Here is a 26,417-nt window from a genome sequence, read left to right as displayed (position 1 = left end):
GTAAGGATGTATCACGTTTTCCTACTAACTGCCTCTAGTTCCCACGTGTTTTGCTTATGGTGAAGTGGGAGTGATGGGCTTTGCTTGCTATTTTGATAGATGATGAAAGGCAGACATGAGGTGTGCAATATGGGACTTGATATTTAAAACTGGCACTTTCCATTAAAGTACATACTTAAGGCTGCTTGTTTATGTTGCGGTTGCATGCGTGCCCGTACAGCAGGCTTGCAAAACTGTCACTAAACACAAAGCCACCACAACAAAAAAGTCAAAGCAAGAAAAATCTACTTGCCTGTCTATTGGCGTGACTGTTTCTTTCAAAGTAAATATTACTTTTTAGTTGTTATCAAAGGAGAAAAAAGAAAAAAAAAAAAAGCCTTGCCACGGGTAAGTCAAGCTTGCAAAGCTGTGAGGTCTTGCTCGCCTGGGAAGAGACAATCCCTGCAGCCCTCCGCAGCCCTGGAGCGTTTCCATTCCTGCTGCTGGCTCCTGGGGTGTAGGAGGATGCTGTGGGTGCGCTGAGGGCACTGCAGGGAAGCAGCCGGGGTGCTGCAGTCCCAACCTTTCCAGTAACGAAGCCTGGAGGACTTCCAGTGAAGTTCATTCGTCTCCCACGTGCTAGTCAAGTGCGTTAGACAGCTTTCTGCTTTGTTTTCCCCTCTGCCTTCGGGAAGGTCCTGTTCTCCTTCCTCTCCCCTTTCTGCTCCCTGTTTTTCCCATGGGGTGGGTCCCATTAACCAGGATACAGAAAGCAGGGTTTGGAAAAAAAGGCTTGGGGGGCCTGAAAGCTGGGGCCAGTGAGTGTGGGTCGGCAGGAGATAGCAAGCATGGGGGAGCAAATGGCAGGGGAAGGTCTTCACTCCTGGCTGCCTTAGTCCAGCATCGCATCCCAGTTGCATCTCTGATCCTTGCGCCCTGGGGTGCGTGTTCCTGCTTCCAAGGCTTCCCCACCTGGGCGGCTGTTTCTCCTGCACCTTTGCAGTGAGGTTGAAACGTGAAGGCCTTCCTCTTTATTCTCCCGCTCCTCTCCCTCTTCTATCCCTCCCTCCCTCTCTCGCCTCTTCCTTGAATTTTTGGGCAAGGCTGAGAGCAAGGGTGCCCTGCCGGAGCCACTGCCGGTTTCTAAACGGACATATGAGGACTGAGCCTGGGAAGAGCAGGAAAAGGGTGTCTGGGCTGTTGGGGCAGTGGGGATGCTCTGACAGCAGCTCGGTGCTTCTCCAGCAGTTAAGGGAGAGGCAAATATAGCCTGGTCCCTGTCGTAGTGTGTGTTTAACTTCAGGGGGTGAAAGGTGTCCGTTTCCAGGGGATGGATTTTAGGGTTTTTGGGGTGGGGGGTTGTTCTTCTCCCACCTCACGAAGAGTCCTCCTGCCTGGGTTTGAGATTTTGAACTAGGGAAGAGCACTGAGAGTGCTGGGGGTGCCAGAGAGCCGAAGCTGTAGCGAGATGAGTGACAGCTTATGTTTAGAAACTGCAAGTTTGACACAGACCTTGTTTAAGCACACGGTTTTAACTTTGCCAGAAGAGCTCAAGCCGTACAGCTCTCCTGCCGGCAGAGCTTTTTTCTCCCCTAGGTGAGGCAATTCAGTGCTAGTGTAACTGTGCCTGCTCGAGGGGTTATGATGAGACGAGTGTATCTTATGTAAAAATCACGTGCCTTGCCTGGATTAAGGCTGACGTGAAGCTGGGCTAGGAGTGAACCTTCTGTGTTTCAGAAGAACGTGTACAAGCTCAAGCACCTGCTTTTATTTTAATAAGAGGAGCTGGCTGTGTATTAATTGCATGCCTAATGTATGTTGCTTTGCTCCGTACCGCTGTCTTCTCAGTTGAAAGGGCCAGGGTCTCCTTACAAATGATGATCTGGAGGGCAGCACACTTCGGGTTTGGCGCTGGGATGCAGCAGCTCTGCCTCAGCCCACCTCAAATCCTGCTCATACAGGACTGTCTGAGCTGTATGTGTTGGTGCGGTGCTGAGTCTTCGGCTCAGCATCCCAGCTCAAGGCCTTGCACGCTTGTTGTGCCCTTTCCAAAGGGGAGAGATGGCTTTGGAAGGGACCCAGCAGGGCTGGCAAGCATTTCTGCTGGACCTTGCTGCTGCTAATTTCAAATTCTGCATGCTCTGTAGGGTGCCCTACTCCAGCACGTGTCCCGCGTGTGACCAGTTACTCTGCCTATTGCATCTCCATTGTTAATGCTTACATGCAGTGAAACTCAAAGTGGAATTACTTTTTTTTTTTTTTTTTAATTTGAGACAGCAAATGGGTGTCTTAAGGGCGTGGATATAATACATAGTGCTATTCTGTTACTCTGCATGGCCTCGTCTCTAACCTGGCACTACATTCTCTGGTGTTAACACAGCTGAAGGATGCTATAAATGCCGTGCTCACAAGCACCCAAAATCACTGGTAAAGGTGATATTTTTGATGCTTTTCTAACACAAGAGCAGACTCTGAACCTGGCTGGATAATGATCTTATTCACAAGCGACATTTTCGCAAGTAGAAAAATGATGGTGATCTACCACTTTAGCTGGAAGAAGGGAATGTTGACACAAGGCTCCTTGTGGTCATCGGAGTGAAGTAGTGGGAGTTTCCCGAGCACTTCGAGCTGCGGTCCGAGAGCACGAGCAGAGACCGTTGAACTTGATGGGCAGGTGCAGCCCTCTGGGGAAATGCCGCATCCCCTCATTGATGAGGCTGATGTGAGATGGTGGTGGTCTAAGCTGGGCTGCCTGTTGGCAGCAATGTGGCATGGTCGGCTAACAGTGGGAGCGGAGGTGATCTGGCTGCATCAGCTGGAAAACCTGCCCCAGGAGCAGTGTGAGCCAGACTGTGCCTGAAAAACACGCAGCGCTCCTGGGAGCGGGCTTGGTGCTTGGTACCTCTCTGCCGTGGTGCAGCTGAACTCCCAGTTGCTGATTGTGGGCTGTCATTTCTCTTTTTTGTCTTGGTGCTTTGCTTCCCAGCGAGGCTCCTTGCTGCTTCTGATTGGCTTATTTTACCTGTGGCGGGTACAGGAGCGGAGGGGTTCAGCTGCCCAGAGCCCCACCAGAGCGTGGAGGGCTGCCGAGTGGTGGGCCAGTGGTGAATGTGCAGCTGATGCAACTGTCTGAGTAATGCCAAAAAGTTTGCCCATATCTGCCTCTCGGATTCTCAGCTGCGTGGGTTGGGATTATCCTGCCCTCTCCCAGCACCTCCAAATAGCTGAGAAATCCTAGGAGCATGGCAAGGGGGTGGCAGCCTGCGGGCTCGGAGGAGAAGCAGCAGCTCCACCCGCCTGTTCCTGTGTGGCAAGGACAAGGGACCTGGGCAGTGTCAGGACTGGGTGCTGGGGTTTCCCTGGCACATCCCCAGGCCACCAGCCCAGCTGGATACGTGCCATTGCCTGAACCTGATCAACTTGGGAGGCGAGGATGGGCAGTGACCCACTTGGTGTCATGCTTCCTGGCTAGCGAGCAGCTTGGAGGCTGCAGAAAACCCCTAAGATGCTGTGCTGGCCTCAATGCAGGCACCTGTTGGGGAAGGGATTACAGTTTTAGAGAGTGGGGCTTTTCCAGAGGGTGGTTGCGGACAGCCTGTTGTCAGTCCGTTGATGCCTGTGCCCTGCCGGACCTCGGAGCAGAGACCAGCCAGCACGGAGAGCATCTCGCTGCGTGCTTTGGAGGCCCTTCTGCCAAAAGGTTCCCAAATACTTTGCAAGTCTTGATTAGCGCATTAGCTTAAACAAATTGAGTTATATATGCCATGGAGGGAAGAAAGGTACTGCACTCGTTCAGTGTTGACTTAAAGTTTAATTAATTTTGTTGCCAAATGAGGCATGAAATAGAGTGTGAAATATATTGTGGTGCTGAATGTGTAATTGCACGGGGGACTGGGAGCGCAGTGAGCGCTGAGGATAGATCACCTGAGGCAAGCTGGGGCACAGAGCCTTCGTGGCACCAAGACGTGTGCCTGTAGCAGCGGCGGTGCAGCCAGGCTTTCTGCCCGCAGCAGCAAGCCAATGGGGGACACACACCCCAGCACTATTCCCCAGGGGAACTGGGACCGGAGCAACCTTCCCACCCGAAGTGGAAGTGATGTCTGAAGACGCTGTCATGCCCAGGGGTTTGTCGCTGTATTTTTTTTTGTTTGCTGGAGGATCCAACCCTGAGCAAGATTCAAGCAGCTGGACAAGACTCGTGCCTGTGGCTCACTGGGGGCTGTCCCTCCAGGACGCAGCAGCCGCCACCGTGGCCTCTGCGTCTTTGCCATCTTAAATCTGATTTGACCTGGGTTTGGGGTAGGATGGTAGTTTTGTCATCTGCTTATAGAGATAGAGATTATGGGGTTGTCGGTCCTGGGTGGAAATATATGTGAAGAAACATCAGAAGAGGAAAAAGCTGAACTGTGCATGAAGACGATTTCTGTAGCAGCTGTTATGATGCTCTCCTTGTTGCCAGTTAACATTTCTGGAGGAAAGATGTCTTCACAGCACCTTGCTCCCCCACTAAAAGAGGGAAAGAGTCAATCCAGGACGTCTGCCCCTGCCCCATGCCCCCCCCCCCCCCCCTTATTTTTATTTTTTTTTAATAATCTTGAATTTTTCAATTAACTCTCCAGGTAGCCCAGCTCCAAAGCCAGCAGGGAGGAAAATCTAAAAAGTACTGTCCGTCCACCTGTTAACCCTAAGAAGCACATCCCTCCCTCCAAAGTGACCTCATGCAACGTCTTTCTCTAAATTTAGCTGGAGATTCCATCAGGAGCAAGAGAGGTGACATTAAGATGACACAAGCTTTTTCTAGCAGGGGAGTCTTCCTGGTTAGACAGAGACTGAAAATAAATAAACAGTCCTTGTTTCGGAGCATCTGGGGATGAGGCTGGGAGGAAGGGCAGCCTCCAGCACCCCAGTATATGTGTGGAGGTGGCTTGTTTCATACCAAGAGGGGCAAAGACAATAATCTACTAAATCTTGGCTGGTCCTAAAAGGAAAGAACCTTCCAGGAAAGCAGGTGATCCTGTCTATGGGGTGCTGGGGGCTGCCAGTGAGCCGTGGGGTCTCCTTAGGTGGCAGCACTTGCCTCTCCTGGGAAGCGGTGGGCAGCAGGTTTGGCTGGCCACCACTCGAGGTGTAGCTGTTCCTCTCCTCAAAGAGTTTTCAAGCCCATCCTTTGTCCCTGACCCCTCGGGATGAGGAATCAGCAAGGTTTTTCCCCCTCCAAAAGCCCTCCTGGGTCTCCATTGTGGTGCTCTTTGGTCGCAGACATGGTGGCATCCAGGAATGTCCCAGCAGACAACCCATCGTGGCCCTAGCCTGGAAGGGGACCCAGCCACAGTCCTGCAGGACAAGCCTTGGAGGACACTGGTGTTGTCAGTCGCCTTTCTGCCTTGTCCAGCACAACTAGGGGGATAGGTGGCTTGGCTGTGACAAGTGACAAAACCCGTCCTTGTGGTGGTGAGTGTGTGACCACTCTTCAGGCAGAGGGGAGGGGGAGTTACAGGGCCCCTTCTGCATTCTGGGACTTTTTTTTTTTTTTTTTTTTTTTTTTGAAGTGAGGTGGTCTCTCTTCCAAAGGCTTCTTAATGCCCCGTTAACATTGTTATACAAAACAGCAGTATGCCATTTAATTAGGAAAAATACGTACTAACCTCTACCATATGTTGCTCTTCTCCTTGTATTTGCATTTGAAAGTCCAGCTGAATTTCAATGTGAAACTGGATTTTATCCAAATGATGAATGGCCTGAGAGGCTGTGGGAAGGTGGACGTGCCTCCCTATCGCATATGGTTGGGTTTGGTTTGGGGTTTTTTTTCGCCTTTTTAAAGAAAAAATTTTAAAGCAGGGTTCCTTTATTTCTTGTACTGTGGTTCAAACTGCACCTTTCCTCTAAAACATTATCTGAAACGCAGAGGCTTCAGACCCTGGGGGAGCGGGACTAGATTTACTCTTAAGCAACACATTTTCAGCAGCAGCTCCACTCATGGGCCAGGAGATGAGCCTGCTGCCGAGCCTCCCCATGTTTCTGGGTTTTACCTGGGGCTGCTCTGTACCTCATAGGTTTGTAACCTCCTTTGCTGGCTTAAAAAAGGCTTTGGTATCGACAGGCGCCTTTTCTTTCAAGAGGCAAGTCAATGGCCTGACCGTGCAGGCTCCAAGTTGCTTTTGCCTCCGCAGCAGGAGCATGGTGAGGGTTATTGGCTTTGTTTTCCCAGCCTGATGTTGGATGGGGTTTGTGCACATGTGCCTCGTGTGCAGGGCTTTGCTAAAAGTGCAGTGGCCACAGCTTTCTAACCGGGCCTGAAGCTTTTGGGCTTTTTATTTTTAGTTTGTTGGAGTGGTGGCAGCTCCAAGCGCTTTCCCAGCTGGGGCCATGGTTTCTCTGGGGACATTGCTCCACCAGCAGCGTTCCCCAGCTGCTGTAGAACAGGAGCAGTGGCATCTTGCTGCTGCTTGGACTGCTGGAAGACAACCTGGTTTAGGGGCTGTATGGTGGCTGGGTCTGTGGCAGCACATCCCCGCAGTCCCTTGGAGCTGCCTGGACTCTCCACTTGGCTGCAGGCTGGATTTTTCTCCTTGTCTGAGATACATTTAAACTGAGTTAAGCTCCGTAACAAGCTCAGCATTATGTTGTTGAGCTGGGTGTGCTCACATAGCTCTTAGTGACCTTTTACCTCACCTACCTGGCAAAAAACCCCCTTAAAAATCACTTTATAGCCTGATTATTTCACATCCTCTGCCTCTGTGAATCTGTCTTCAGAGGATCACTTGGGTGCCGGGCTGGCCGTGGTGCTCACAGGGGGAGCTGGTTGCCTCAGGTTTCTGACTTTTGTTCTCCTTTCTCCTGGCCCCTTGGAGATCAGTTCAATCTTTAAGAGAGTTTTTGTTGGGTTTTTTTGTTGTGTTAATGCAGCTGAACTAATATGATTACATTTCCAGATTTGGGTAATGGAAAACAAGTCAGGAAGCTCTTCCCCCCCCCCCCCCAATTTTTTTTTTGTGTTTTTTTTGTGGGTTTTTTTTTTTTTTTTTTTAAAGAAAGGGAATTTTATGTCACTTCCAAATTATCCAGATCTTCAGATCTTCAGTTGGGAAGTTCTTCCCCTTTCTCAGTTACTCTTGACACAAGGGCTCCTTGCTACTGTGGCCATGTATGCGGCACTCTGGTCCTGGTGTAAAGGCTGCTGCACTTCATGCTCCATGTTGTGGTCGGCCACGAACCCAGAGCAACCACAGGGTTGTCCTGGATGCCCAGAAAGGTGAATCTTCCCTTCCCCAAGAGAGCTGCCAGGCCAAAGGGGCCGTGTATGACCCCCAGTGCCACTTTCGGGGCAGAGACCCTTGCACGCGTGCCCTTCCCTGGGGCAGTTTCACCAGCTTTTCAAGGTGTGTTGGCTTTGCGCATCTCTCCGTGCTCTCCTCTCTCAGATTTCGGAGGAGCGATCTGGAAAACAGCTCAGACAAACCGTCTCGTGATGGCAGCTTCCTTTCTAAAAAGAGAAGGATGTTGCGGGGTCAGTGGCTTCCCACTATTTTCCCCATTTTAAGCGTTTTCTCGCCATTGGTGCCCCAGTGTTGGGCTGTGTGGTCTGCTTTGGTTTGGAGACAGCCTTGCCACGGCGAGGGCGTGCTGTGGTGCGGGATACCCGTGTCTCGGAGCCATGTGGGCTTTGGCTTCCCAAAGCACCGAGCTGCTCCTCTGCTCCCAGGGCAGAGGTACCGGCCAGCCGAGCCCCGGCACCACTGAATTTGCCCTTCTTTGGGTATGCTGTAAGAAGGTAATGAGTCACTTTCCATCAAGCCGATAGTTACCCTGCTCCTGTCTTGTATTTGTGTTGTGTAGCCAGCAGGATTATTTATAACTTAGCCAGCATCCCGAGTCTATTGTTTCAGCAAAGAGCAGGAATGACTAGATGACTTCCTGAGATATTTTTTTTTTTACCACCCCCTCATTTTTTATTTTTTTTTAAATCTGCTTTTCCTTCCAAGTATTATATTCGCCAGTTGGATGCTTTCCCCCCACATCTTCCCCTCCTGATTGTGCATTTGTGCTGCTGACAATCCCACTACCGGTGTTGCTTTAACTCTTAGAAAGACTCCCAGGAAAAGGCAGGGTCCGTGCCCTGGGAGGGCTGGGGCACCTGCATGCAGGTGGCATGAGCAGCTCTTGCCAGACCTGGAGCCGGACTCACAGGTGCTGAGAACCGAGGCAGAAGGCTCTGGCAGTGCTGTTAACGGGAGGGCGAGTGCCTCTGCACCTGCAGGGGTTACCTTGTGCTGTGGATGCCTCAGGATGTGCGCCCCAGGGATGTGGCAGCGATGGGTGTGGAAGAAACAGGTCCTGAGCTCCTTCCCTGCACGTGCAGCCACTTGCCCAGTCGCGGTGGTGCCATCTGAGCAGGGTTCACCCTAAATCCTGAAGCTCTCCTGGTTCTTGTCCTCCTTCTCTCTGTCCAGCTGCCTCCAGTTAAATTACCGTTGGTATTGCAAGACTCAGCAGTCGTCATGGTTTTAAAGCCCTTCCCTGGAAATCAGTGGGTAGTAAAGGTGTGCAGAATGGAGAGAGGGGCAGAGTGGGTGGTTTGGTGAGCTGATCTGAACCTTTGTGGGGGATCTGCAGGTTGAGCTTCCTTGGGGAGCAACACCCAGGGCCCTGACAGCTGCTGTCCGCAGCTCCTCCTTGCACAGACAGCCTAGGTCCGCTTTGGATGTTCTTGCTTGAAATTGGGGCATAAGACTCCCGCTTTGGGTTTGGTTTGGTCAAATTCTCCTTCTGGCTGAGTGGGATGCTCTGAGGTGGAGCCTCGGTGGCGCCCATCTCGGCTGCGTTTCCTTCGTTAGCTTCTTCTCAGTCGTGATGTAACGAGCAGCCTCTGAGGTTTGAGCGGCTGCAGCCACAACCTTGCAAAAGCGACCTGAGGGTGAAACAGCTGAAGAGGAAGAAGTCTTTGCTGCCTTGTGGTCAGCAGAGATCCTGCAGAAGTCCTCTCGGTTTCTATTAGTTCAGAACTCAAAACTTAGTGCTCATTTATTTTTAAGCTGCTGTTTCTAGCCAAGGTGCCTGCAAGCCCTCGCTTGTCCTTGCCGTGTTGGTAAAAGCTGCCTCGTAGCCCCTCTGGCTCTGGACCCTTCCAGGCAGGGCTGCAGGGAAGCAGTGGAAGGGGCTGGCAGTTGCCTGGCCTGTCCCCACTTCTCCCCCTCGTCAGGGCTCGTGGCACAATGGTGTTGCTCTCCTGGCGTTGACTTTCCAGGAACTGCCTGGCTCCGCAGGGAAGCATGAAGTTGATCCAAATGGAGCTGCGCTGCACTGGAAAGGCCACTTGGATGTGAGCAGGAAAAGAAGTCTTGACTTCTGTCCTGTAGGGTTTTTACAGTTTTTGTAGCTGGTTTTGGTTTTCCAGGTTTCTTGTGGTGCAGAGCACTAGGTGCGGGTCAGAAACTGGAGGAGGGTTGCATGAGATCTTGGGCTCAGGGGAGGAGGTGATGCTCTGAGAAGGGCCTGGGAATGGAGGCATCTCAGGGAACTGCTGCCTGGAGCCCTGAGCTCACAGCAGACTCCTAGGGTCCTCTCTAGATGCCTTGTTGCAGTCAAATTGGAATTCCTTTGAGCCCCGCACTTAACTCGCTTCTTGTAAGAGCTGGTCCCAAAGCCTTTACAGCCTAAGCGAAGCGGTTCCAGGTCGCACAGGAGCTCGTGCATCCACAAGGATGCTTGTGGCAGCTGCTAGGCTGCTTCCCACTGCTGATCGCTTTCATTTCTAGGAGGTTTTCAAGCTGCGGTTCCCCTAGCTAGGGCACCCGTGTGCTGGCTCCTTCCCATCCCAAGTGCTGGGTTATTTCGGTTTTCTCCCCTAGCTGGAGTCTGCAGGCAGTGATCTCCCAAGTAAGGCACTGGTATGATTCCTGTACCATCCAGCTCACCGCAGCGTTTCCCTGGAGTGGTGGGAAAAGCCAAGCCTGGATGGCATTGACTTCCCACATCCTACTGCGCTTCAGGGTCCTTTCAACTGAAATGCACGGGAAATAAAGCTGAGGAAAAAGATGGGGAGCTGCAACTTACGCTCCCCACTGTGAAACCACTGCAGCTTAGGACTTGTGACAGCAGGACATGCACCACATGGCAGGGAGAGCCAGGCATGAGCATCTCCTACAGCCCGCTGCCTCTTCCAGCCCTTCTGGGTCAGCTCAAAAATAGAGAACAGCACTTCTCCCCCAGCTTGCTTTGTATTTTTAAAGGCATTGTGGGTTTTTGTTCTGTTTTCTTTAAATAATTCTCTAAAAAGTTGAAACTGTAGGACTGGTGCTTTTTTACCCAAAGAAGAAAACTGAAAGATTAGTGAGACATTGTGGTTTTGGATTGCCAGTTGTAAAGATGTTTGTGTGCTCTGGCGTGCAAGGCTTTTCAACCCTGGTGAGTGCGAGTGCTTGTTCCCAGAGGTGGCTCGACAACATGTGGGTTAATAGCCGGAGATGTGTTTGTCCACACAGGTATTTAAGGGATAATCTGTGTGGCTTTATATTGTGCCGAGAGTCTGTCTCCGCTTTGGTCTCTGCTGCTGTGTTTCCAGCTCTGCCCTAATTTTTGGGCAAGTCTCTCCATATGTACAATAGCTAGAAACAGTTTTGTTCCCTAGAGAGGCTTTGAGGTTTAACATTTATAAAATGCTTTGAGATCTGCAGATAAAGGAAAGCAAGACAATAAACAGCGACCAGGGCTGTGCCAAAGAAATACCCGGTATCACCACAACAGAGCCACGCAGGATTGGGTGGAGATGGCTTTTGCTAGAGGGCAAACAACTGCTCCAGAAGGCACTGCTGCAGACTCGGTTGGGAGCCCGGCTAGCAGGAGAGGGGCAGCTAAGCCCTGACCCCGGCCTTGATAACATGTGTGGGTAAAAGCACGAATAAGACACGTAGGTGGGTTTTTCCTCATGCTTCACATTGCCTGGGGTGCTCTCGGGCTGTCCCAGCGCTTCCTGGGAGCAAACCTGCTCTGGGAGAGATGCTGCCGAGTTGCTCTTTGCTCTCCGGACGGTGCATCATAAAATCCCCTGGTAAACTTAATCCACTCCATAAACCTTGCTAACTTTCTTTTAACTGCCTTTGCTTGTCCTTAGAGTGAACTCCTTTATAGTCCCCCAAACAAAGGCAGGCAGGAGTGGGCAGGGACGGAGGAACCGGGAGCTGTGCTCCTCCCCGGCGCTACTGGCTGGGTGGGAGGAGCGGGCTGTGGCTGGGGCGCTCAGCACCGGGGTGCTGGGCTCCTCCGCTGCCAGCTACTCAATGGACATGGCATCCCAGAACAAGCTGGTTTGGGGTAGGTCTTCCTGCCAGGCATCTGGTGACACTGGGATTTTTTTGGCAGAGGGTGGGAGGATGGGAGCGCAAAGGAATAATTTTTAATGGATCAGTTGGGAATTCTCCTCTTGAGGGATTTGGAGGCAGATGGGCTGGAGTGTCAGGCTGGAAGTCTTCAGGGATCCTTCTCTCTTCCTCCCCACACTCTTGAGTACCTGCCTTTCAGTACCCTTCTGCTTTTGGGCAGGAGCAGAGAGTATTAATGCTGCTTGAGGACACATGATCCTGTTTTGGGAGCAAGATGCGTGGCTCTGCAAGAATAGCTCGTCTTTTTCTGCTGCTTCCCCCATAATGTATACGTAAGTCCCTGAAAACCTATTAAAGCACACCGTGGCGAGTGGCATGGTGAGAAGAGAAGGGTACATAGCTGGGGGCTGGCTCCAGCACACAACAAAGTTAATTGCTAGCCGAGGGTTTCTTGGGTGAGATGGTGACCTGTGGTCCCTGTGCCCTGAGCCGGTAGCTGGCACGGTTACTGCTCTGGCTGGGTGGGAAACGTGACCTGGGTGCGGGGTTTCCTCACCCTACATGGGGCTGGTGGGATTGTTTTCATTTCAACTGGTTTTAGAAATGAATCAAACTAGCTCTCTGAAGATGGTCTTCCTTGAATTCAAGTGGCTTGTGCATATCTAGTTTTTAACTTAAGAGAAACCGGTTTACCTGAATCACTACAAATGCTGCCTGCTTTGAAATGAGGTGGGCTACAGGGGCTCTTGCTCTTCCTGGGGGACTTGTACCTCTTAGTTTTAAATAACCGTGGCTTGTGTTTTGAGTGAGGCAGCATGCTGTATGCTACATAGTGGGCAGGGTTCTCCCTGGGATGCTGGGGAGCAACTGAGGCTTTGGGATGCTGCTGAGATGAGGGGGAATGTGCAGGATGGACAAAACTGTGGAAGCCCAGAATTGGCTTCCCTTGAGAGAGTTAAACCTCCATGCCCGAGGTCACTGGAGGTGAATGTGTGCTTCTGGTCCTCATCAGATTGTTGTGGGCAGGAGTGGACAGCCAAACCCTCGAGTGTGGCGGAACCTGGGCACCAGAGAGGTTTACAAGCAGCTTGTTTTCCCCTCAGTTCTGTCTGGGGTTGAGGGGTCCAGTGGAGCTGCTGAGGCAGCTTGCATGGAGGTGGTGTCACGTCCAGCCGCTGACCCGCTCCCCCTGCCACGGTGGCAGAAGCAAATGGGGCTCTCAGAGGTGTGGAGCTGTAGTTTTGCAAACAGCTGATCTGCTGGTCGCTTGCTGCTGGCTGAGGTCTTCCTCTTCCCTTACATCCTGGCCTGCCCCATCTTGGGGGCTTCTGGGGCATGTTTTGCTCCAAATGGGGAACTGGTTTTTATTGGGTTTCCTGCTGTCTTACACATTCAGCAGCCCCTGCAAAGTCCGGTGAGCCCCAGAACTTGCTCAAGATAAATGCAGAGCAAGAAGGGCCCTTTCCTTCCAGAGCAGCGAGTACTGCAGTGCCTTGCATCATCTCATGAACTTGGTGCAGCGAGGAACAGGAGGGAGCTTGGTCCATGGCTGGTGTGGGAGCTGCCAGCAGAGGTTGTGCGCTGGGGGCAGTCCGGTTGTTTGGTGATGACTTTGGTCCTTCACATTTTCCTTGCAGCACTGAGGCTAGGAGTCACTGCTTTTATTTTAATTTTTTCACTCCTTTTCTCCCCCTGTCCTCATTTTTATACATACATACATACATACCTATTCCTTCTGAAGTTGCATTTGAAAATGCAGCCGCTTTTCTGTGGTGCAGCAGCTTCTCACCCTGAGCACACAGGGTCTCCCCCACGTGGCTCAGCTCTTACCATCCCAACAAACTGTGGAGCTCCAAGTTTTTAACCCTCTTCAGACAACCCAGAGCTTCTGCACTTTACAACTTGGGCACTGATGCAGCTTTTCTTGTTCATGGAGGAAAAAATTCCTTTGAACTTCCCGTAGTTAAAAGAAAGCAAGCTTTGAGCAAAATATCAGAGAAACTTCTTAATGGTCAATTTTCCTAGACATTTATATTAGTATTCCTGATAAGAAGTGTCACTGCTTGTCTAGACAAAAGCACTAGAAAACGAAACAAGGTGTAGAGGAGATGCAGACAAGGTAATCTAACAGGTTGCTTTTTCTCTGCATCTTGTTCCCCTGAATAGCACACAGCCCTGATGTGAAAAGCACTTAAGGGCCTTGGACATGGAGTGTGAAGCCAGGCTGGAAGCACGCATGGGTTGGCCACACTGGCTGCAGAGCAGGGCGAGAAACCCCACTCCCACCCTTCCCAGCAGCGCCGCATCACCTGTCCACAACCCAAATGATGGGTCGGTGCGTGCCCAGGGTAATGTGAAAGATGTAAATTAGGTGAAATGTTAACGCCGTCGTGTTCTGATCGTCAGAAGAATAAAACCCACTTTCATGAGGTCTTCGTGGAGCCTTCCTGAGAACTGTGTGGTGGGTTTTTCGTGGGGCTGTTTTTTGTTGTTCATCGTGAGAGATCAGAGCAAGGAGGACCAGCTCCTGCTGGCCATCGATAAGTGATGCTAAAGCTGCACCCAGGAAATGGTTTGAAATGCACACGCTGGAAAAAAATGTTGGTTAGTCTTAGAAAACTGAGGAGCCGGGCTACACGTTGAGTGCCATCTGCTGGCACCTCATCCATGTTCTTGGCGTGTTTGCCCGGGGAGAGCGATTGTGCAGGTTGGCAGCGTGGGACCTGCTGTGGCACTTACAGAGGGAGGGCTTGGTGTGCCGGCCTGTGGATGAAGGGGCGGTAAGGGTGGGCTTCCCCTCCGCTCCTTGAGCGATGTCCTCATTGTCCAAGCAAGTTGTAGTCCTACCCAGTGTAGGAGGAGCCCAGAAGTAGGTATCTGCTGAGGCTGACACATCCCAGCCTGAGCTGGATGTTTTGTACCGTACAAACTGATCTAACATGGGATGCATCCAGGCTGCTCTTGGCAGAAGCTGTGCCACCCTCCATTCTTATCCTCTCCCTTCAGCTGGCCCCAGATACTTGTCTACATACCGAACCAGACCAGGTGGCAGGTCATGATTTTCAAAGAAAACCAGCCCACCACCTCCAACTCTGTCCCTTAATCTCTTTACCAGCATCTGGGCAAATGCACTGCTTGGTGACAAGTGTCGTGATCTGGTTGTACAGACAAGGGCAACCAGGGCATGAGGGGCTGGAGCAACTTTTTGGTGTCTTCTGCTGACGTGTGATTAGAAACAGGGTCTCGGAGGTTAATTGACAGCCCAAACCCTCAGTGCAACACATGATTGATTTCTAGAGGTCAAGAGGCTGACAGACCTTGCCTGATGGACTCTACACCATAAGCCTCTGCAGACCTTAAAACAAAGCTAATGATTTTATATTTTTTTTTCAGGTAAGCTCTTCCTATGAATTGTCCTTTTGGCTTTAGGGTTACAATGGGAATTTGGGGCACGGAGTATGGGTATGCAAAGACGTGGATTCTTTACAGGGGAAGGGGACAAGTGAACATCTTGAAGTGTTTATATTTAAGGGGGGGGGGGGGAAAGAGTCGTGGTTCTTGGAAATGGTGCTTCTTAGCAGCAAGTAGATGAAATACAGCCCTTTTTAATGCAATTTAAATAATCAATGGTATATTCAATTACAGAAATATTTGGCAGAGCTCTAAATAGGTCACATCTGTCCTTAAACTGTTCTTAAGGTAAATATCTCCCCGTGCTGTGTCATGTTGACCAAATTCTGTAAGAACTAGTGCCTGGGAGGGCAAACTCCTTGGCTGTATGTGCAGTTATCCCCCAAAGTCTGCACCTTGTATATGTATAAACTACTGGCGCTTGGTTTTGCTTTAGGGATGCCTTAGTTAAGCCTGGTTTGTATGTTTTGGTCCCATTCAGCTACTGAAGTTTGCACCGTAACAGGGCCTGGCCGGGGTTTTGGCAACAGCCAGGTGTTGGTGGCTTGCATTGCCCACCGGCTTGCTCTCTGGGGGCAGGATGGCAGCCGTGAGCTCGCGGTGCACGCAGCGATGCTGGCCTTGGGAAAGGAGAAAGCAAAAAGACAAACCTTTGTTGTGGTGACCATAGTCTTGAAGTTATTTGCAAACAAAAGCTGGAGCTGAGGGCTTGCCCCAGCCCCGCGGAGGGAGGCAGGCAGGCAGGTGGTGTTGAGAACACTTTGTTTGGGAAAGTTTTTCTCATTGTGTCGAACAATTCTTCTTAGATGATCCTTCCTGTGGGCTGAATCATCGTCTCGGCGAATGTGTTGGCTATCCTAGCCAGCCCCACGGCCGCATCCTGTGCGGTCTGGGGCATCCTGTGCTGCTGGCAGAGCTGCCAGGTGCTGGGCTGCCCAGCACTCAGCAGGATTGCAGCCCCTGCATTTTGGGTCAGAATAAACGCTCCTAGATGTGCGTTTGCTTCAGCCTTCCTCTCCCCTTTGAGATCTGTTTTTTTTTTCCCTTTGCTCCAAGGAACTTTGCAGGGTAAGGGCTGGCTTGTTAGCAGTAGATCGTATAAGTCATTAACCACCATCCCTCTCCCTGGTAAGAGAAGACTTACAAATAAACTACCAAGGCCACTGTGGTTGTGCGTGCGTGTGTTGGGCCATTTCCCTGCGTAATTTCCACATTATTTGGAAAAGGTCTTTAATTTGTTTAATTTTTAACTGCCTCCAGCCTCCCTACCTGCTGGCTTTGGAGCCTGGCAGTGGCGGTGGGATGGATGGGCTCACGTACGCACGGCTGGCACTGCTGTCTAACACGGCCTGGGGAAACCACCAAGGAAAGCCTTTTTGTTTGATCTAAAATGCCTCTCTTGCAACGTTTTGGGTTTCTTTTGGTCAAGTATAAGTAAACAGGCTTTTGTCCCCTGTTTTCTGGCTTGCTGAGTAACAGAAAACAAGTGGGAAAAGGTTTCTATTCCCCAGCAAAAGGACTCTGGTTGCATCACTGATACCGTAATTTTATTTTACATTGCAAATTAAACAATACTTGGAAAGATGCAAATCAGATCGGAAATAGAGGTATATGCTTCTAAGTAAAGTAGCGGGGGTGTATGCACCTATTCTGTGCATCTGCGTCTCTGCGCAAAATACACAATTGCCTGCGAAATACGAAAGGTCAAGAAGTGGTGTCTCGGGGGACCCGCAGCCGTCATATTTCATTCCTCACTGGCATCGAGCTGCTGTGCGCGCTCAGCAAAATGAATTCTTTCTTTGGACAACAATACATGCGTTAGTGTCGAGTGTCTGCATCTTTCATGAGTGTGCAACTTTGTGGTAAAATAAATGAGCTGGAAAAAACAGGATGTGGATTTACCGTTGCTCTTCGCCCCAAAGCTTTCTGTTTAATGGAATATAACCCCTTGCTTTGCGAATAAGCCTGTATCTACTGATTTTAAATTGTTTTGTGCTAGCAAACATGTTGATCTTGTTGAATGCGTGTGATGCAGAACATGAGGAGAAGTTCTCTACAGGGCTGTCGTTGCGTTTCGGTTTGCTGGCAAGATTGCAGCTCCCAGGAGCCCTCGGAGCTCCTGTAGACACACGTTACGATTTTCAAGCTGGGAGCTCCTGCGTGGCATGAGTCTGATGTTCAGGTCAAGGAGATAACTCCTTGTAGCTCCGTGGGTTTTAATCTTTAGTTAATTCAACATTTTCCAATTGCGTGCCTGGATGTGCCAAGGATGGTAAAGGCAGAGGATGGCAAGTCACTGCAGTTGCTGGAACTTGTAATCTTATTCTGGTTGTTCTGGATGTGCTGAAACCCCTTGATCACAAAAAAATCCTAGAGAATGAATGGGAGGGATTTGGAATTTGTCTGAATAGCAAGCCCCCCAATATTTGCTTTAAAAAAAAAAAGGATAAAGGAGGCATTAATCTTATCCCATGAGTACCTGGATGAGTGGTGTGTGTGGGTCTGGGAATGGTGGGGAGCAGCGTGTGGGCCGTGCTGGGGAGTGGGGGTGGGGGGGCTGCCGGAGAGGTGCTGGGGTCCAGCGCTGTGTTTCTCCCCACTGACGTTTAGCAGCCCTGTGCTAGAGCTGGCTTTCAAGGCATGGGGGTGTTCCCCAGCCTCCTGTCAAAAAGCACTTTGGGGAGGGCTGAGGTGCTTGGTGGCAGCCTCCTGGGAAGGGGGTCCCGCCGTGGTCGGGTCTGAGCCGCTTCTTTGCTCTTCTGTCAGGTTGGGTTTATCCCCAGCTGCTCCCGGCAGCTGTGGGTGGCTCATCGCAGGTGTAGGCTCATCCCCAGGGCTCAGGGCAGCCCCTCCATGCTTCTTCCCTCCCCTGCAGTCCCTGCAGCCCTGCTTTGCCGATGTCACGATGCGGTGGGACCACAGGGCTGGCCGGCCAGTGGCAATGGGGTTCCCACTGTTGCCTCTTGCTGGGCCTCTTGTTTCCATCTGCAAGGCGGGTGGCAGGGCTGCTCCTTCGAAACATGCGTTGACCTGAGGTGCTAGCAGATAAAAGGGAATTCTCTGACACCTGTTACCAGTTTTGACTCAGAGCAATGTTATTCTTGGTCCATTTCCCTGCACTTCTGTGCCTTAGACCTTCCTTGACATCCTGCTTCTTGCAGAGCGTGGATGGGCTGTTGGATTTCGATGGAGGCTGGAGACAAGGGACATGGGTAGGCTCATCCCAGAGAGGCTGGGGACAAGGGACGCGGGGGGTTCACCCCGCAGGCTGCTGACCTTTCGAAAGCACTGACTGGTTGAGCCTTGTGTTACCCTCCGTCCCCTTTTCATGCTGCTCCTTTGTGCTCTTGTTTGGTCATTGCTGTGCCTTTGTTTTCACAGCTGGGGGAAGTGTTTTGAGCTTTAAAGTTTATTTTCTTCCCTCTGGTTGTCGTCACAGGTTTGTTTTCTTTCTCCCTGTGGCATCTTGCTGGCTTTCCGAGGGGCTGGGAGGCAGGACCATCTCTGCTCTCTGTGCCTTTCTGCTGGAGGGAGCGGGCTTCTTCCCTGCACTGGGCAGAGCTGATGGCTTCGCTGTCTTTGCTGCCTTTGCTTGGTCTCACTGGCTTTTCGTTCATTTAATAAACGCTGTCCAGTTCAGCCAACCCTCCAGGAAGAGGGTAGCCCAGGAGTTTGCCAGCGACATGAAGCACGGGGCTCTGGGTCCGGTCCTTGGCCGAGCTATGGGCACTGGTGGTGGTGGCCGTGCCGAGGTGCAATGCTCTCCTGCCACTGGCGCTGCGTGCAGTTGTTTTGCAAGTCCTTGATGAGGTTTGGGCTGGTCCACATGATTTATTTCCTTAATTGTTACTTTAAGCAGGCAGGCTTTCATTTTGATTACCAAAAAGCCACCCCACAGAATGCAGTGGGGACCTGCCTGTAGGGCCTGCAAGTAACACTTGTTTCTAAAGTGAAAGGTGGTTGAATTTGCTTGTTGGGGTTTCTTGTTTTCCTCTTTTGTTTCTTTTCCCCAAACCTTCCTCGCGCCTGTGCTGGGCCCTGTTTCATACACTTAATTTTTCTTCTGGGGCATTTCTGGGATGTCACCCCAGCACCCCTGAAACCAGCCTGGGGGAGCTGCCTTGGAGCCTGCTCCATCCTTTGAGAGTGGTTGCAGCCACCCACCCAGGGGCTGTGACATGCAAGTGAAGCAGCATCCTGACCCACAGCAGAAGCTGAGAATGCAGCTTTGTTTTGAAACGCCTTGTGCATCATCTCCCAGACCATCTTCCAAAAGACCAGGATTAACTAAATACTTCTTTGGCTCCCTTTTCCCCCTCTTTCTGGCTTTTTTTTGTTGTTGGCTGTAGATGTAATTTCTCTCCATACTCATCCAAAGCCAGTAGGGAATGCATCATCTCCCTGTCTGGTACCGCTCCCATCTTTCACCAGCCCCAGACTTTTCCTAAACCCCAGCTCTGAGTGTGGATTGTGCAGAAACTGCTGAACCAGAATACGGTGCAGGAGATGCCAGAGCAGATGCTAAGTAGAGGAATTAATGATCACTGAAGTGGTGGCATCAGCTTTTTTTTAAGTCTAAAATTATCCCTGAGTGTGCATTTGGGGAGGCAGCAGTAGCGGCGCTTCCCTGGGGACAGGGGCACGGGGACCTGTGCGGGGTGGATGGGATGTGCGTGTCTTGGCTTTGAATTCTCGGTACATCCGTCACCACAAAGATAAATGGGCCAAGTCTGCCCTGTAAATCTTGCAGGGCTCTGTGTTAATGGGCTCTGAGATGATGTGTTTGTTTAATGTGTTGGCACAGTTGCATGTGTTCCCTCTTTGGGCACGTCACCTGGAGGATGGCATTGCTTCCCTCCGCTTCACCAGGCTGTCATGGTCTAGAGCATCCACTTGTGCCGCCTGGCCCGCTTGCCTCTCCTGGATGGGCTGGGAAGTGGCAGCATGGAGGGGCAGGGGACAAGACCAAGCTGGGGCCTGAGAAGCTGTGAGCTTCTTCGGCAGTTTGGCTCCATCCCCTTCTTGGGGCACAATGCAGTGGCTTTGGGTCCCTCTGCTCAGGGCTGGCACCTTGCCCCGTCTGGGGGGGAGTGACACAGCAGTGCTCATCCTTGAGGATCACCCCCATGCCCCTCACTCAAATTGTGGGCCTTGGGGAGCGCATCCCAGCAAGCAGTGATCTTTAAGCCGTCCCATCCTGCATCCATCCTGCATCCCGCCACGCTGCATCCCTCCCCGAGGACCAGCTGGGCTGCAGCTACCAGCACGGCAGCACAGGCTCTGCGGTCGAGGCACAAAACCACCCACTCTCAAGCCAGATCCACCGAAATCCGTGCTTGCTTCCCAGGCAGCAGAGTGCTGGCTGTCTTGGCCAGCCGGCTGTGGTCCAACCTCATGTTTGAAAGCTGTGGAGGGGATGAAACGGGGCTCCCCTACCTAGGTGAGGAGTCCCCGTCTGCCCCGTGGGGAGGGACCTCCAGGGGGGTATTGCCAAGGCCCCCGTGCTGCCCTCCAGGTGTTCGGCACCACTTGCTTTTGGGGGATTTTTTTTGCCTTTTTTTTTTTTTTTGAAATTGTTTTGTCGTGCGCCAGGAAAAGGAAGTGAACAAATTGTATAGTCCCATCCACAATCGACGTCCTGTAAACAGCTACCGGCTGCCTTCCATTCACAGCTGTTTTTTCCTATTCGGGGGTGGACAGGGCTGGTAAATAAACAGGCAGAGCTGGTGGCCGCTCCCAGCGCCCACTTTGCCCTTCACTGGGGCTCTGCTTCTGCCCAGGAGCTTTTCCCCAGGGATACCAAGGTGACGAGGTGTGTCGGTGGGATTTGCCTTGCTGAGCGATGTGCGGGTCTGGGGAGCCAACTCTCCCAGGAAAAACAACTTTGCTGGTTTGACTGGGACTAAAGCTAATTACTAGTCGACTAATTTTATTGATTTCAAATCCCTTTTAGCAGAGATTTTGCTGTGAGGCTGATCGCCAGAGCGATTAGGACACAAAGCCGCTTAATTTGGAAGTGTTTATCAAGCAGCCTTCTGTCACCTGGGTTTCAAATCAAATTACGGTGGCACTAGTGTGTCTATCTGTGGTGGCTCGTGCTGTCCCACCTCCGATGGAGGCAGGCAGAGAGCAGGGTTCCCCGTGCTTCTCCTGGGGTAGCTTTGGGGCTAGCAGAAGTTAAGTGTGTTTGTAACATAAGTGTGGTGTGCCGCTGCCTGCGGGGTTTTTATTCCCAGCTGTCACCACGTCCCTGTCCTGCTGTGGCCCGTGGGTGCTGCTGCGGCTGCAGAGCTGGATTTGCTGCCCGGCTTTCAGAGCCTCGCTGTGGGCACCTTGTGGTCAGTAGACCCTTGAAGATGGAAGGTGCCATCTTCATGGCAGCTACGGCTGCTCCCCAGCCTTGCCCAGCCACACAAAGGGTTTGGCCTAAATGTTTTTAATAGACTTAAAAAAAAAATAAATAAAAAAATGCCTAGCCTAGTCATTTTGATGGGAATCAGATTAGGGAGGGTGCTTTGATGCTGGCAGATTGCAGGGGCAGGGGCGGCCTGGGGGAGGGAGATGCTCAGCCCAGCTCAGCCACAGCTCAAGCAGCAGCAGCATCCCCAGCAGTGACCCCCACTGTCACCCGTGGGGCTGCCGTGATAGACCCCTCGCTGCATCCTCCTGACACCAAAATCTAGGTACCTTCAAGCCACCTGAGCCTGCTGGGTCGCAGCTTTGCAGTGGTTCATGTTCTCCTGCGGGTATCCCTTTGTGCAGGATTTCAGAGCAAAAACTCTGGATCTTGCTGTACAAACAGGGTCTGAGAGGTCTCAGGAGCTCTGTGTGCTGCTCTGCATCCTTGCATGTCCTCCAGGTCTGAAGGCATGGCTGCCCACCCCTTGAGCTTTGCTCGCAAAGGAATCAGTAGGGATTGAGCTTGTTTGGAAAGACCTTGGCCTGAATGCAAAGCCCCTGCATTGGGGAGTCTCCAGGTGGGCAGAGCAGGGGCTGGCACTGATACCATGCTCCCTCCCAAGCCACATCCCAGTGCTGTGCTCACGTTGAGGGGCTCAGAGCTACAAAACACCTCGGGGCTTAGGGCTGGCTTGAGGACCAGCAAGTGTGCCCAGGGAGCTTTTGGGGCTCGGGTTATTGAAACCAGAGCAGCATCTCTGGGTGCAGCATCTCTGGGTGCAGCATCTCTTGGACCATTTTTGGCTTCAGGGACCCGGGGGGGGGAGCTGGAAGCCACAGATGAAACTGAGCAGGAGGGACCGCAAGTGGCTGCTGGGGTGTGGGGACGGGGCAGAAAACTGTGCACCCTCCTTAATGCCTTTTATTGGTTCAGAGTTGTGTGTTTGAACTGGTTTTGTTCCTCCTGGGTGAGGAATGGCTCCCAGTGCCTTGTGTCGCTGGTCACCTGTGTGTCACCTTTTACTATGCCTCGCTGTTGGATGAAGGGCTTTTTTTTGCGGAGACTAAATCTGGGCAAATTATTTTTACCCATGCTGAGAGCTTAGGACGGTTCTTGTCTATCAGCTCTTCCTAGCTACGGCACAAAAATCGTAAGGGGAAAAAAAATTACTGTCTGACAGCTACATCTTATTCTATTAGTATGTTTTAATTAGAACATGAGCAAGAAATGTGTTATGAATATTCATGATCAAGGTTATTAAAATGCACAATTAGTCTGTACGCTTTTTAATAACTGTATTAATGGAGAGAGGAGGTAGTTCCTATTTTCATAATTTCTGAATTGGAAAGTGTGCCTTAACTTGGTTAGTTGGAAAACGGGTTTATTTTAAAATAAAGTTGGCTCCCAACAGCTGCGTGCACACGTGGGCGTCTCTAAAACTGCACACACGCCCTGCGCTGGAAGAGAGTTGTAAATGTTGCAAAGCCAAGCACTCCAGAGCTGGGCTATGCCAGAATTAAGCTCACTTGTGCAAACGTAATTCACCTCCGTGCCACGTGAGTTTTGACCCGATCTCGGTTGGTGACTTGGATTTATGATATTTTTTTTGCCTGGGACTGTGGATGCTTTAACACAGGAAACCTGTGCCCAGGGATGAGGCAGAGTTGGGGGGCGAGGGGGATGCCTGCAGGATCTCCATCTCACCCGGGGGAGCCCAGCAGCACGTGAGCCATGCCCGTAGGCAGGAGACACATCGCCAGGTGCCCCAAGGTGCTCCTGACCGTGCCCTGGGTGCCTGGCCTCGCTTCCCGAGCTGCTGGGACAGAAGGGTCTGGGTGGGACGCTTGGGTGTCCTTGGGCGAGCGCTCGGGGAGAGCCCTGGGGCTGCCGGCATGGGGCTGACCCTTCTCACCCCAGGCTCCCCTGTCTTCTGCTCCTTCCTCTTCCTCCCTTTGGGTTGAGCTTGGCTGCTGGGTGCCAGGCAGTGCCCACGGGAAGATGGGGCTCAAGGGCATGGCCGGTGAGTGCTGCAGGCTGGGGAATGCATGACAACCTTGGTTGGTGGCACCGTCTTGGTGGATTTTATGGTGTGAGTGGAGCAAAACCCTGCTGGTGGGGGCTTTTCCAGAAGCACCTCCCTTTGGCCAGGCTTTGGGGTTTTGCAGGGTTGGCAGAGGGCATTTGCTGCCAAATTTTTAGACCCTGACTTGGCTACGAAGGGAGGGAAGAGCAGGTTGGCGCTGGATGTGGGACAGATGCCAGGAGTTGAAAGCGGGCAGTCTGTTTTTTCCTGGCTTCATCCCAGAAATCCCTGAATTCTTAAAACACCTGCAGGCTGAGAATGGGACATTTTCGCCAGCACCTTTCATGCTAGTGACTGCAACTCAGGGAAGGCGTGAGACCTTGTTTGCCAGCAGGTATTGGCCAGCAGGCTGGCCGTGCGGTGCTGTGCTGGCACGGGCATGTTCGGGGGTGGCCGAGCCTTGAGGGGGCTGCTTCCAGAGCCGTGGGCTGCTTTCCATGCTGCTCGGGTGGGAGAGCGATAACCTTGCTTCACCTTGGCAGCTGTGCGACCACATGAACACGGGCGCCTGGGGGGACAAAAAAAACCCTTTTGGGTTTGCTGTTGCAGGATTTGGCCGCTGTGGAGCTGATGGGAGAAGATCAGGGTTTCCCTGGTTGTTGTGGGGAGGGTGGCAGGGGGCTGCTTGTCCCCAGCTCTGCACCTCCCCAAGAGCAGGGGGAGGGAAGGAGTGGTGCCCGGGACTCGCACACATTCGGGGAGAGCGGTTCGTCCTCCCAGCCTGCCATGGTGCCTGGGTGCTGTTGGAGCACCTGGGACGGTTCTGACCCCTCTTTGGGGTGTGCTGGTGACACCGCAGCAGGGCTTGTACAGAGGGTTTCCCCGTTTCTAGGGGACTATTGGCCCCAGCTGTTGTCACCCGTAACACCTGCCATCTCCTCTCCCCTCCTTCCTTGGGGAGACCTGGCAGTGATATGTTTTTTTTTCTTTCAGGAATTTTGGCTAAAAATTAATTCTGGGCTTCTGGGCACCTGAACTCCTTCCAGAGCCCCCCTGCAGCTTGTCCCACTGAGCATCCTCACCCAGTGCATCCTGGCCTGGGGATGCTCCTCTGCTGTGGGTGGCTTAGAGACAGGACCGGGTGGCTCTGCAGGAGGGCAGGGTGACACAGGGCCTGCGAATGCCTGTCCTACATGGTACAGGGGTGGGCACGGAGATCAGGACCCCCCTGTGCCTCAGCTGTCCCCTCTGGCTCCAGGGCTCCTGAAGCACCTCGTGGGGACGCTGGCCGAAGTCCTTGCCCCTCTGCGCTGGAAGGACAGGTTTGCCAAGGATGTCTGAGGCTGCAGTTCCTGCTCATGTCTTCACCCTGAACCGTTGGGGAGCTTTAAAAATACCCGTGAAAGCAAAATGAATAGAAGGAGCATTTCTGCCTCCTGATCTCCGTTGGTGTTTGCAGGGTATGCAGATGAATTGCTTTAGAAAAACACATTAGCAAAGCAAAAGTTTATTCTAGGAAGTAGGAGGTGGGAGAATTGGCAGTAATTCTCCCTAGTATCCAAGGTATTATTAGAGGCTTATCCCTGCTCTGCACAGTAATCACATTGGAAATTTTTGATTAGAAAACAAAATCTAAATGAGAATTATGAATATTCATTAGGTGTATAGATTAATATGCATAATTATGCAAATTAGACAGCAATTAAACACCAATTCTCTGGGGAAATGATTAACACAAAGGCACAGAAATAGAAGGATGTAATTTGAAAGAAGTTTCTGGTTAAATGAACAGTAAGGGGAGCGGAGGAGACAAATACACGGCGTGTTTGCCATAATAATCAGCTTTGCTAAAATGAAATTGGAGTGTGCTCTGCAGCCTCGGCCCCTCCATGTCCTTGCTCCTGCATGCACCCCTGTCCCTGCCGCTGTCCCACGCCACCGCTGGCACCACTGCTGCGAGCAGGTCTCTGCTCCTCAAACAAAATCTCCTGAAAGGCCCTGCTGGCACCGTGGCTGCCATTGGAAGAGCCACTGCAGAGGGGTCCGCAGAGAGCCCCTGGGGCTGGGGGTGACACAGGGTGATGCTGGGTGCTGCCAGCAGTTGCTGCAAGAGGTTTCTCGTGCTGCCCTGTGGCAAGTGTGGCCATAGACCCCCTGAGTGGGGCTGGGGGTTCCATGGGACGAGGCAGAGAGGTGGCTCTGGCCAATGCCACCCGCGCTGCTCAGCCCCCTGCTGATCTGGGATTTCTCCATGTCCGCCCTGGCTGAGCTCGCAGTGTCTTCATAGCATCTCCAGGGGCTGGCCGTGGGGCAGAGCGATGGACCTGCCCTGTCTGGCCTCCTCTCAGATTGCCAGCTTTACTTACCCCGTGAGCCTCTGAACGGGGAAATGCTGACTGCTGCCCCCTGAACCCCGGTCACTTCCTGGAGTGGAGGAGATGGACCAGCACAGCTGGAAATCCTGATGCTGAGTCGAGTCAAGGCTCGTCTTCCAGGAAAGGTTTCATCTGTGCAGTCATGGTACCAGCTTGAACGGCAAGAGCCTTGCGGATGCGACTCCCCAGGCTTTTAGTGTCCAGGTGGATGTTCACCATCTTCCGTGGGTGCTTCTTGTGCTGGTAGCCCATGGGGCACAGCCTGTGTGGAGCTGGCAGACCATGAAAGGAGATGATTTCCTACCGCAGTCTGTGTGCAGGCACATTGCAAAACACTCCTGTTTGGTCCCTTGCCATTTGGGGTCAGATACACTTTGCCAGGGATAGGCTTGGGAGGACTAAAAATGAGATGGACAGGAGTGTGCTCTGATCAGCCCCCTGTGGGACCCCAGCTTCCTCCGTGGGACTGTGGGGGGCTTAAATAAGAAATGCCCTTGAACCAGTACAGGTAACATTGTAACCCCAGCAATTCTCATCTCAGGCTTTCAGTTCTTTTAATCTGCTTGGTTGCAATGAAGGCCAGAGTTTGGTCCATGACCTAGCAGCACCATGGGCAAAAATCAGGTCCTGCTGGAGCACTGGGATGGGTGCGATGAGTTTGGAATTCATAGTCCTCTTCAATGTCGGTCTCCGGGGAGAAGAGGTGCATGGGTGCTGTTTGGAATAAAGCGAGTTAAAATACTTGTTTCTCCTCTTCCCACTGTCCCGTGTTTTGAAGCATTTCCAGGCTGTGGTGGGATTTGCTTTGAAGTTTGTGGAATAAACTCCCAGCTGGAGTGGGAAGGTGAGGAGGGAGAGGGGAGGATCAGTCACGCCAAGTGGAAGTGGTTTATTAATGAAAATACTGTTTT

The 26,417-nt window shown here is 52.0% G+C and overlaps 1 protein-coding gene across 17 annotated transcripts in view; it reads left to right on the top strand.

Moving 5' to 3' along the window:
- TCF3 (transcription factor 3) overlaps positions 1-26,417 on the top strand; it is an 80,160-nt gene that overhangs the window by 14,828 nt on the left and 38,915 nt on the right. The gene's annotated exons all lie outside the window — the stretch shown is intronic.

This window comes from Falco cherrug, chromosome 4 (assembly GCF_023634085.1).
Source record: "Falco cherrug isolate bFalChe1 chromosome 4, bFalChe1.pri, whole genome shotgun sequence".
Lineage (NCBI taxonomy): Eukaryota > Metazoa > Chordata > Aves > Falconiformes > Falconidae > Falco > Falco cherrug.
The sequence above is the reverse complement of the archived record's forward strand: the minus strand, read 5'-3'. Positions and strand labels throughout refer to the sequence as shown.